General features: G+C 41.2%; 1 protein-coding gene across 3 annotated transcripts in view; it reads right to left on the reverse strand.

Annotated features, from left to right (window-relative positions):
* The window catches only part of ZFYVE9 (zinc finger FYVE-type containing 9), a 202,745-nt gene that overhangs the window by 128,118 nt on the left and 61,991 nt on the right, over window positions 1–12,636 (reverse strand). For all 3 annotated transcript variants that reach the window (XM_023188602.1, XM_023188610.2, XM_023188617.2), the window contains exon 2: window positions 6,789–6,894. The gene's annotated coding sequence lies outside the window, so the exon portion shown is untranslated. The remainder of the gene's footprint in view (window positions 1–6,788; window positions 6,895–12,636) is intronic.

Below are 12,636 nucleotides of genomic sequence, written 5' to 3' on the forward strand. Positions count from 1 at the left end.
GGGAGAAGGGAAAACAGATGTTTCTGGTGTGGAAAGCCAGGACATTTAAAGAGGGAATGTCCCGAATGGGAGAGGAAAAAGAAAGTCCTTCCACTCATGACATTTGAAGAATAGGGGGGTCAGGGACTCTACATCTTCCATCTTGAGTCCCACCAAGAGCCCCTGATAAATTTAACGGTGGGACCCAAATAAGAGATAGTCACTTTCTTAGTCTATTCAGGAGCAGCTCGCTTTCCCTATGTCTTCTCCCATCAGGTTTAGCATGTTCAGCAGAAAACCTTACTGTCTCAGGGGTTACAGGGGAAGGATTTGGGGCAAAAATTCTAGAGGAAATTGAAGTCAAATATAAGAATAACTCGGCCACTACTAAGTTCTTGTTAATTCCCAAAGCAGGAACTAATTTATTAGGAAGGGACTTAATGTTAAGGTTAGGCATAGGCCTATATGTTAATCAGGGAAAACTCCTTACTTCCTTAAACTTGCTCACTACTTCGGAAGAAAGCCAAATCCATCATGATGTATGGTCGAAGGAAAGAAATCGAGGAAAGCTACAGGTTCCTCCAATTCATGTCAAATTAAAAACTTCCAGGGATGTAGTAAAAAGAAAACAATACCCTATTACCTTGGAAGCCAGGATAGGTTTAAAACCTATAACTGAAAGCCTTGTCCACGATGGACTCCTTGAACCCTGTATGCCCCCTTATAACACTGCAATATTGCCTGTAAGGAAGCCAGACAGGTCATACTGGCTAATGCAAGACCTCCAGGCTACTAATCACATAGTTCAAACCACCCACCCTGTTGTTCACAATCCTTACACCACTGTCAGCAGAATCCCACACAACCACCAGTGGTTCACAGTGATAGATTTAAAAGATGCCTTTTGGGCTTGCCCTTTAGCGGAGGACAGTCAGGACATGTTTGCCTTTGAGTGGGAGGACCCTGACTCCAGTAGAAAACAGCAGTACCGATGGACAGTCTTGCCCCAAGGGTTTACAGAGTCCCCAAATCTATTTGGTCAAATAATAGAACAAATTCTAGAAAACTTCTCCCTGCCTTCATCCATACGCCTTCTCCAGTATGTGGATGACCTGCTCATTTCAGGAGATGACAAGGATCAAGTAACAGCAATTTCAGTTAACTTCCTAAATTTCCTAAGAGAACAATGGTTACAGGGCTCAAAGAATAAACTCCAATTTGTAGAACCTGAGGTGAAATACCTAGGACACCTCATCAGTAAAGGTAAATGAAAGACAGCACCCAAACAAATTGAAGGTATGGTATCTTTGCCTTTACCCGAAACAAAGCAGGAACTTAGGAAATTCTTAGGATTGGTTGGTTATTGTCATCTGTGGATTAACTCTTATGCCTTAAAAACAAAGCCGCTATATCAAAAACTCACTCAACAAAGACCAGACCCTATAAACCCTCCTTTGGACCCCATCAGAGATCCAACAGGTAGAAGAATTAAAACACCTACTTGTAACAGCCCCTGTTCTGGTCTTGCCCTCCTTAGAACAGCCATTCCTCCTTTTTGTTAATATAAGCAAAGGAGTGGCCTTAGGAGTACTCACCCACAAACACGGAGGCCACTGACAGCCTGTAGCCTTCCTGTCAAAAATCCTTGACCCAGTAACCCGTGGATGGCCCAAATGCGTACAATCCATACCAGCAACTGCCTTGCCAACAGAAGAAAGCAGGAAAATAGCCTTTGGGGGAAACCTCATCATAAGTACCCCTCATCAAGTCAGAACTATTCTTAATCAGAAGGCAGAGAGATGGCTCACTGACTCAAGAATTTTAAAATATGAAGCTATCTTATTAGAGAGGGATGACCTAACACTAACTACTGACAATTCATCAACCTTGCTGCTTTCCTAACAGGAAATCCAAACCCGGAAGAATCTGAGCATAAATGCTTAGATCTAGTCAGTTATCAAACTAGAGTCAGACTGGATCTAAGCAAAACCCCTTTCCAAACAAGGCATCACCTCTTTATAGATGGTTCCCCCCAGATGACTGAAGGAAAAAGGTACAACAGGTACTCCGTAGTTGATGGGGAAATCCTCACAGAGGCAGAGTCAGGAAGACTGCCAAATAACTGGTCTGCCCAAACATGTGAACTCTTTGCATTAAACCAAGCCTTAAAATCCCTGCAGAATCAAGAAGGAACTATTTACACTGACTCCAAGTATGCCTTCAGAGTAGTCCATACCTTTGGAAAAATCTGGACTGAACGAGGCTTCATCAATAGTAAGGGCCAAGATTTGGTCCACAAATAATTAATTTTGCAAGTATTAGAAAATCTTCAGCTGCCAGAAGAAACTGCAGTTGTCCATGTCCCAGAACACCAAAAGAACCCATCTTTTGAAAGCCAGTGAAATAACCTCGCAGATCAAATAGCTAAGCAAGCTGCCTCTTCCCAAAGGCACCCATTTTCCATCTATCCCTTTGTCTCCCCCTCCAGCTGTGATCCCCATCTTCTCTCACGCAGACCTTTCTCTAAAGAAAAGAGGAGCTCAGGAGAGCCCAGAGGGAAAGCAGGTATTACCAGATGGAAGGGAAATGCTGTCTAAGCCTCTCATGAGGGAAATATTGTCACAGCTTCATCCAGGAACTCACTGGGGTCCTCAAGCTATGTGTGATGCAGCCCTCACAGTCTATGGGTGTAGAGATAAATACCCTCACTAAGCAAGTGGAGGATAGTTGCATCATGTGCAGAAAAACTAATAAGCAAACCCTAAAGAAGCAACCTCCCACGGGAAGAAACCCAGGGTTAAGGCCGTTCCAAAGCGTCCAAGTTGATTACACTGAAATGCCCCCAATAGGCCGCCTCAAGTATTTACTAGTCATAGTAGACCATCTCACCCACTGGGTAGAAACCATCCCCTTCCCAAGCTCCCCTTCCCAAGCACAACTGCCAGTAATGTAGTCAAAGCACTGTTGGAACATATATCCAGGTTTGGACTAATAGAGAACACTGATTCAGACAATGGGACCCACTTCACTGCACACATCATTAAGGGGCTAACCCAAGCACTAGGAACAAAATGGGAATATCATACTCCCTGGCATCCGCCTTCATCAGGGAGGGCAGAAAGAATTAATCACTCTAAAAAAATCACCTAACCAAATTAATCTTGGAAATCCAGTTACCATGGACAAAATGCCTTCCCATTGCCTTAATAAGAATCCAAACTGCCCCTCAAAAAGATCTTGGCCTGGCAGGGCGTGGTGGCTCACATCTGTAATCCCAGCACTTTGGGAGGCCAAGGAGGGCGGATCACAAGGTCAGGAGTTCGAGACCAACCTGGCCAATATGGCGAAACCCCGTCTCTACTAAAAATACAAAAATTAGCCGGGTGTGGTGGCTGGTGCCTGTAGTCCCAGCTACTCGGGAGGCTGAGGCAGAAGAATTGCTTGAACCTGGGAGGTGTGGGTTGCAATGAGCCAAGATCGCTGTGCTCCAGCCTGGGCAACAGAGTAAGACTCTGTCTCAAAAAAAAAAAAAAAAAGATATTGGTCTGGCCTGTCCCCTTATGAAATGCTCTATGGGCTGCCTTATCTAAATTCCACTACTGACCTTCCTACATTTGAAACAAAAGATCCGTTTCTAAAAATATATATATTTGGTCTGTCTTCCACCCTTTCCATCCTCAGGACTCAAGGCCTCCTAGCACAAACTCCACTCCTCGAATTCCCAGTTTACCAACACCAGCCCAGAGATCATGTCCTTATCAGATGTTGGAAAGAAGGAAAGCTTAAGTCAACCTGGGAAGGACCTTATTTAATACTCCTAACCACTGAGACAGCATTCCAAATGGCCGAAAAGGGGTGAACCCACCACACTCGGGTAAAAAGGGCCCCAACCCTTGCAAAGTCATGGACCATCATTCTAGGATCAATGCCCTCCAAACTACATTCAAAAAGGTTTAATCTATCTTTTTATCTTCCTTTAGCTACCCAAGGACACCTTATCATCAGTGTAACTCCATCACCCTCCTCCCAAACAATTACATTCAATGCTTGTCTTGTCATACCTGTGGAAACCTCCAAAGTCAAAGACAGCTAGCTTCTTCAGAAAAGTACCTCTGCCCCTCCACCCACAGAAAAACCAGTATCACCCCGGACCCTTGCAATCGACAACCACAACCCTTTAAGGGGTTATGTTATAGTTGAGGAGATGTTATCTTGACCACCAAATATCAGGGCTGGACCTCCTTAGAGGGTTGCACCACCCTAAAACCCTACCTCCACTTCACCAAAGGAACCACCCCCTCATATTGCCAAAACCACCAGTGCAACCCAGTACTTCTCTCTATTCCTATCCCCACCTCCACCGACCATATCCCCACTTTAGAGCACCTTTATGGCCTAGGAGCGGATGTCACTGCAAAAGACCCTACAGGCATCTTTGAAATGAGGTTTGCTCCTCCTCCTCCATCTCCCTCCGTTATCTGCTTCCCAAAACCACAAAAATCAAACCATTTCTTGCTTCATGTCTAATGACAAAACCAAAGTAGTTATAGTAGAAGTTAAGGATTTACAGCAAACCCTAGCCATAGAAACCAGTTATCAAGATGTAAATGCCTAGCTGGAATGGATTAAATCTTCCATTCACACCCTAAATAAAACCGATTGTTATGCTTATGCAACAGGCAGGCCAGAAACCCAAATTGTTCCCCTCCCACTTAGATGGGCCAACTCATCAGGCAAAGACTGTATGGTAGCTCTCTTCCAGCACCTCACAGCCTGGGGAAACAAGTCATGTGCCACTCTTTCACTACTTTTCCCAAAGGTCAGGAGCCCTATGGGACAGCCCCCAAGGAACATTCGACCTCCCGCTCTCGATGCCAATTTTACCTTGTGTCTCTCACAACAAGGGGAAAATTTGACATTCCTTGGAAACCTGATGGGATGTAGTGGGCCTAAACCTTTCCAAGAGCTAACCAATCAGTCAGCCCCAGTCCATCCCCAAGTGGATGTATAGTGGTATTGAGGGGGACCAATATTTGGTACACTGCCAAGCAACTGGAGTGGCACTTGTGCTCTGATCCAATTGGCCATCCCTTTCACCTTGGCATTTCATCAGGAAGCAGGTAACCAGAAGAAAAAAAGAAGCCCCAATAAATGGGTCCTTTGACCCCCAAGTTTACATAGACAGCACCAGGGTGTGCAGACAGTACCAAATGAATTCAAAGCTCAAAACCAAATAGCCACCGGGTTCGAGTCTATCTTATTCTGGTAGTCCACTATAAACAAAAATATAGACTGGATAAATTACACATACTACAGTCAGCAGCAATTCATCAATTATACCAGAGATGCCATAAAAGGAATCGCTGAAATCAGACCCCACCAGCCAGATGGCCTGGGAAAATAGAATCACCCTTGACATGGTGTTGACCAAAAAAGGTGGAGTCTATGTCATGATCAGGGTCCAGTGTTGCACTTTTATCCCTAATAATACAGCCCCCGACGGGACAATCATAAAAGCCTTACAAGGCCTTACCACCCTAGCAAATGAACTAGCCGAAAACTCTGGAATAGACGACCCCTTTACAGGACTAATGGAAAGGTGGTCTGGAAAATGGAAAGGACTCATGACCTCAATCTTTACCTTCCTTGCAATTGTTAGAGGTGTACTCATCCTTGTGGGTTGCTGTATCATACCCTGTATTTGTGGGTTAACCCAAAGGCTCATAGAAGCAGCTCTCACAAAAACCTCCCCAACCTCTCCCCCTCTGTACTCAGACAAGCTCTTGCACGTAGATAATCAAGAAGAACAACAAAGCCAGATCCTGTTAAAGAAACTTGAAGATGAACAACTATAAGACAGAAGTGGGGAGATTGTTGGGACAACTGAGTTCCTCTTCAAAGACTCAACTTCCTGGTCATAAGTTGTAAACAATCCTATCCCCTCGTCTGTCAAGCCTAACCACTTCTTCTTTACCCACCCTGCCCCTTCACAAATCACACATTTACCTTATTTGGAAAAGTTTAAGCCTTAGCCAGTCAGGATCAGCTTAGATTGTGCAGTCCAACTCCAGTCAATAGGGGAAAGACACAGAAACAGGAACTGTGTTAGGGTTAAAAGCCCCTTCCTTCCTTTGTTCAGTGTGCTCTTGCATTTGTAACAGGAGCGAACAGCACCCTTCTGCAGAAGTAAAAGTGCCTTGCTGAGAAAATTTCTGTCTAAGTGCAGGTTTCCTTTGGCTACACCAAGCACTTGTTTCCAACACAGATACTGGGGGTTCACACCCTTAAATAATCTTAAGACTTGAAAAAAAACAACATGACTCCTAGTTAGGAAAAAGTCAAGGATTCCTGCTCTACAAGAATATTTCCAGTTTTCTGTTGGAAATTATTGCTCTACATAGTAACTTATCTAAAAATACAAAATTAAATAATGTAATTAAATTTACATTTCTGATTCCCCATCCCCAAATCAGTTTTACTTGTTTAGCTCTTGCATGAGCTAAACTATTGCTCAAATTCATATTTTTTCTGAAATTACCTTTCTATACTCAACTAACTCTAAAACGAAGGAGCCAGCACTGGTAGGGAAATTAACATTGTGACCACTGTGACATAAAATAACAGTGATTTTTAAATACCCTTTTCCTCTGAATTTAAGTCAAATCTTTTGAAAAAAATCATACTCCTGATTTAATAAGATACAATGTTACCAATGAAGCAAATAACATATATGCATCAGCATTATCTTCTATAGATTTCACTGGTTTCTCAAGTTCAATCTCTAAGAGAAATAAAAAACATTTTCTTACCTTTTTCCCCTTACACACGTGATAAGGAACAGACTTCTCGGTGCTTACTCATCATGCTTGCTGCACCACCAGCCAGTCCTGCTGATTCAGTATGCTCTGTTTGATCCTAAAAGAAAAACACATTGCTCATTACACTTGCTGAAATAATAAACCCTAATTTTCTTCATATAAATCTATCATAGCCAGACAAACAAAAGCAATGGAGCTTGAACAGTAAATACAATTATACCTTTGGATTCAAAGACCTGGCTTGCATGCAAGGCAGCAACAGAGACATTATATTGTATGAAAAGGCCAAAAGTTAAATGTTTCAACAAAGAAGAGTTTTTGCACGTTTATTTTCAATGGATAATGCAAAGTGAAACATCAACAGCAGGCACTTTCTACCCAATGACTTTAATTGTGTTAATTCATAAGTATGTAATTTGCCTTATAATGGGTCCTCCAAGAATCCAAAGCTAAGAAAACTGCTGCTTCACAAGAATGTCCTTCTAGCGCAATTTTTTTTTCGATACACACAGAATTCTTGAGTTTCACAAGTTTCTTGTTGTGATTTTTATTGCCAAACTATTTTTTTCTCCAAATGGAGTCTCTTCATTCCAGTCCTCCTCCAACTGCTTAGAAGCAATGGATCTATTAACCCAATATTAACCTTCACTATCAGGGGTGTATGCAAAAGACAAAGGCTCTTCAAATATTACTACCTTCTTGTGAAAATATGACAATATCCATTAAGTTATGGTAGCCCAACTATAACTGCTTAGAGACAATGTAAAATTCTTTAAGGGCCTAATTTAGCCTTGAACAAGATTAGTAGTTGAAGCTAATCAGAATAAAACTAAGACTATGAATATTATATTATCAGTATAAAATATCTAACACATAATCATGGTATTTTCAGAACAGGTAAGTATATTGGAGATAATTTAATGAACACAGATAAACTGTGTTAAAGATAAACTGAGGTAGCAAGAAAAATTTCCTGACATTACAAATATTCTATTATCAGATGTGAAAATGATGTGCTTAATAAAAAATAAGAGAATAAGAAAAAGACCTAAAATTCAAGTTTCCAAGACCCAATAAAGAATAAAGAATGAAAATCACTGGTAAAAGATATCCGTCTTGAGAACTAGAAAAATATGCACGCTATGATATACTCTAAATGAGAAGAGCTACTAACACTAAGAAACAGATTTATATCCATTAAATAAAGGACTAAGTCATATCAGAAGTATGAAAGTATAAAAATACAAACCAAGGTCAAAATGAGAATGAAAGTAAAGTAACCACCCCTCTAATACCTAGCTAATTAAAGATTTTCTTAAACAAAATTAACTCTATAGATTCAAGGTCAAATCATATATACAGTTTTTCAATATGTGAGGCATGTCCAATAATATAACAGATAATTTTATATATCAACTTGACTGAGACATGGGGTACTCAAATTAAATACTATTTCTGGGTATGTCTGTGAGGGTGTTTCTGGATGAGATTAGCATTTGAATCAGTGTACTGAATAAAACAGATTGCCCTCCCCAATGTGACCAGACATGATCCAATCCATTGAGGATGTGAATAAAACAAGGCTTGAGGAAGAGGGAATTTTCTCTGATTGGTTGAATTGGGACATCAATCTTCTGCCCTCAGAATGGGACTTACACTATTGGCCCTCTAGTCTCAGAATGACACCACCAGCTTTCCTAGGTCTCCAGCTTGAAGAGTGCAGATTGTGAAACTTCTCAGCCTCCATAAATGCATCAGCCAATTCCTTATAATAAATTTAAACACACACACATACGCACACACAGCCCTCTATATACTATTGGTTCTGTTTCTTTGCAGAACCCTGACTAATACAAATAATATTATAGGTTTTTCTACTGGAATTATATTCCAGTCTCAGCTGGCAAAGTCTCCACTGTAGCTAAATCTAACCATCCACCTACTACATACATTCCCCTAAGTAGCTGAAATCTACTAGATTTCAGGAAAACCACACAAGATTTGAGGAAAATCACACAAGACCACTAGTGGCTGGTCTCAGCTATTATTTTATTTTATTTTATCTTATTTTATTTATTTTTGAGATAGAGTCTCACTCAGTCGCCCAGGCTGGAGTGCAGTGGTGCAATCTTGGCTCACTGCAACCTCTACCTCCCAGGTTCAAGAGGTTCTTGTGCCTCAGCCTCCTGAGTAGCTGGGATTACAGGCATTTGCCACCACGCCTGGCTAATTTTTGTACTTTTAGTAGAGACGGGGTTTCACTGTGTTACCCAGGCTGGTCTCAAACTCCTGATCTCAGAAGATCCGCCCGCCTTGGCCTCCCAAAGTGCTGGGATTACAGGCGTGAGGCACCGTGCCTGGCCACATTTATAACTTTACATTACATTTTCCTTAATCTACTTTCAACCTGCACCTCATCCCCTCCTGATATGCTTGGTATCCTTCCACTCAAAGTATCCTCTATTCAATTCTTCCAGAAAATAAACTTCTAGACTCCTGCAGGATGAAGGGGAAAGTTATTTGGCTACATAGGTAGGATTCAGCAGAACATATGCAAAACTAATCATTCCTTGTATCATATTCCAGCCAATCTATTTTCAGTACCACACCTCACCTAAGCCCTTAGAGATCCTTGGAGTCTCTATATCACAAATCTCTCTAAGGTGTTGTGGGGCTTCTCAACATATCTCCCTCTGCAGGCAAGTAGCTTATTGTGTCTTCAGTTTGAAGACCTTCACTCTTTCCATTTACTGAAATCTTTCATCCACTGTTATCTCCTTTTCTGTTCTTACTTCTTACCATTTTATGAGGGTTTCAAGGCAGAAAGAAAGTAAATGGTGTGTGTGAGGAAGGGTCAATCCATCCTTTTTTTTTTTTGAGACAGAGTCTTGCTCTGTCGCCAGGCTGAAATGCAGTGGCACGATCTCCGCTCACTGCAACCTCTGTCTCCTGGGTTCAAGCAATTCTCCTGCCTCACCCTTCCGAGTAGCTGGGACTACAGATGCATGCCACCACGTCTGGCTAATTTTTTCGTATTTTAGTAGAGACAGGGTTTCACTATGTTGCCCAGGCTGGTCTCGAACTCCTGAGCTCAGGCAATCTGCCCGCCACAGCCTCCCAAAGTGCTAGGATTTCAGATGTGAACCACCATGCTCGGCCTCATCCTGTTTAATTATAAGTCTCCATTCTTACCTTTGAGAAGTGACATATAATAAAATAAAATTATTGCATTCATTCTTAAAAGTAGACTTAAAGTTGCTAATGCCCTAATAAATAAAGAAATAGTTCAGAAAAATGAAGGGAAAGGGAGACACAGAGAGAAACATAAGCAATAGGTAGTGAAAAGAAGTATTCCATGACCTCCTATGGAGAATATGCTTCTTAGGTAAAGAGACAAATACTCCAGTACTTTTTACCCAGAATGAGCAATTTACAGCAATGACTTCTTCATTGTCTTTTGACATTATAGAATCATTTTTTGGAAGTAATAAAAGTTTAGTAAATGGATAGATGGACAAGTATACAACATAAAACAGTACAAATGTCTTAAATACGGTTCAAGATACACGAGAGGAAAACAAAGAATTTCACAGAACTCCTCTAATATTCCACTCGTCACCTCCCAATGTGAAATTAATAATTACAATAATTAATCACATAGTTCTCCATGCTCCTATAATGTTTATATTTCATATTCCCTCTTTACAAAATGACTACACTAAACCATACGTTCATCCAAGACAGGAAACCCTTTTTATTAATCCTTTTATTCCAAGGCCCCAGCACTTTCTTTTCACACAGTAGTATTCAAAATATGTGGAATGATTTAATTATTTATTAAGTATAGCATAAAACACACTACCATGGCAAGGATTCCAAAGAAGTTCCTAATTTCATCACCCTCATCCCATTTCTACAACTGCCTTAGCTTAGAGTGGTTCTAGCCTAGAGTGGTTCATATAGTTACCAAACTAGTGTTACTGCCTTCATTTCTCTATAAAATATATCTTTCATAATCTTACTGAAATAGCTTTCTAAAAAGAAAATCATAAATCATAAATCTGGCCAGGTATAGTGACTCACACCTGTAATCCCAGCACTTTGGGAGGCCAAGGTGGGTGGCTAACTTGAGGCTAGGAGAGTTCAAAACCATCCTGGCCAACATGGCGAGGCCCCATCTCTACTAAAAATACAAAAATTAGCCAGGCATAGTGGCGCACACCTGTAGTCCCTGCTATTTGGGAGACTGAGGCAGGAGGACAGTTTGAGCCTGGAAGGTGGAGGCTGCAGTGAGCTGTGATCATGACACTGCACTCCAGCCTGGGCAACAGAGTCAGACCTTGTCTCAAAAAATAAATAAATAAAAATAAATTTTTTACTTTGAAATATAAAAACTGAAAAGCAAAGGGAATGGAAAAGATAAGGAATCTCCCTGGGATGTATAACAGAAGACTAAAATTTTAACTGTAATACGAAGGAACGTTAAAGAACCATCATTTAAAATTAAGAAACAAAGATTTTATTTTTTATATAAACTTACAAGGAAAGGTGACAGGTATAAAGATGATGTTTAAAATATAAAATGCAAGAAATTCATTCTGATATGAACATGTTTATAACAGAAGATTTGTGAGGGTGCAAATTTCCAAAATCCTGGCCACAGGTTTTTTAAAAGAAAAGAAAATGAGGATATATTAGAAAATATTCTCAGTTAAAGATGTTTCCTGTCTTGGCTGTGATTAATACTATTCTCTACAGACAAATTCAGTACCTGACCAGTAATCAAACTTTTAAATTTTATTTTATTTCTTAGAGATGGGGTCTTGTAGTATTGACAAGGCTAGATTCAAACTCCTGGGCTCAAGTGATCCTCTGGCCTCAGCCTCCTGAGGCTGGGAGTAGCTAGGACTGCAGGTATACACCACTGCACCCAGCTCAGTAAAGAGACTTCTTAACATTTCTGCCAGAAAGTCTGACGCAGTGTTCAAACTCAACAGGTACAAAATCACATTCAATCTTCCAAGTTCTCTCTTTCGGTTCCCAATCTTAGTCTGAGCAGGGTTCTCAGGTAGGGATGGCAGATTGTATTTTTTTTAAAATGGCTGCTACCATATCTTCCATCCCACACGATTTTTTAATGTGGTTGTGACATAGCACCTGTGACTCAGGTATCACAGTCACATTAAGAAGACAGTGTGGAATGGGAGATTTCAACTGAGTGGTGAAATCTACTTCTCCTTCCTCTAAACCTGGGCAGACATTCACAACTACCTCACCTAATGGAGTATAACAAAAGGGAAACTATGTAACTTCCAAGGCCAGGTCATAAAAGGCAATACAGTTTCTGATTGCTCCTTTTGGGACACTCATTCTTGGAACCCAGTAACCATGCCAGAGAAACCACATGGAAAGCCCACATTTTGGTGATCTGTCCCATGAATCTCTACACATGTGAATGAGTAAGCCTCAAGATGACTCTAACCCAGCCACTGACTACAACTGCATGAAAACCGTAAGAGAGAACCACCTGGACAGGTGCGGTGGCTCATACCTGTAATCCCAGCACTCTGGGAGGCTGAGGTGGGCAGATCATCCGAGATCAGAAGTTCGAGAAGAGCCTGGCCAACATGGTGAAACCCCGTATCTGCTAAAAATACAAAACTTAGCCAGGTGTGGTGGCAGGCACCTGTAGTCCCAGCTACTCGGTAGGCTGAGGCATGAGAATCCCTTGAACCCAGGAAGTAGATGTTGCAGTGAGCCAAGCTCGCACCACTGCACTCCAGCCTGAGCAACACAGTGAGACTCTGTCTCAAAAAAGCAGAGAGAGAGAGAGAGAGAG

The sequence above is a fragment of the Piliocolobus tephrosceles genome, chromosome 1, assembly GCF_002776525.5.
Source record: "Piliocolobus tephrosceles isolate RC106 chromosome 1, ASM277652v3, whole genome shotgun sequence".
Lineage (NCBI taxonomy): Eukaryota > Metazoa > Chordata > Mammalia > Primates > Cercopithecidae > Piliocolobus > Piliocolobus tephrosceles.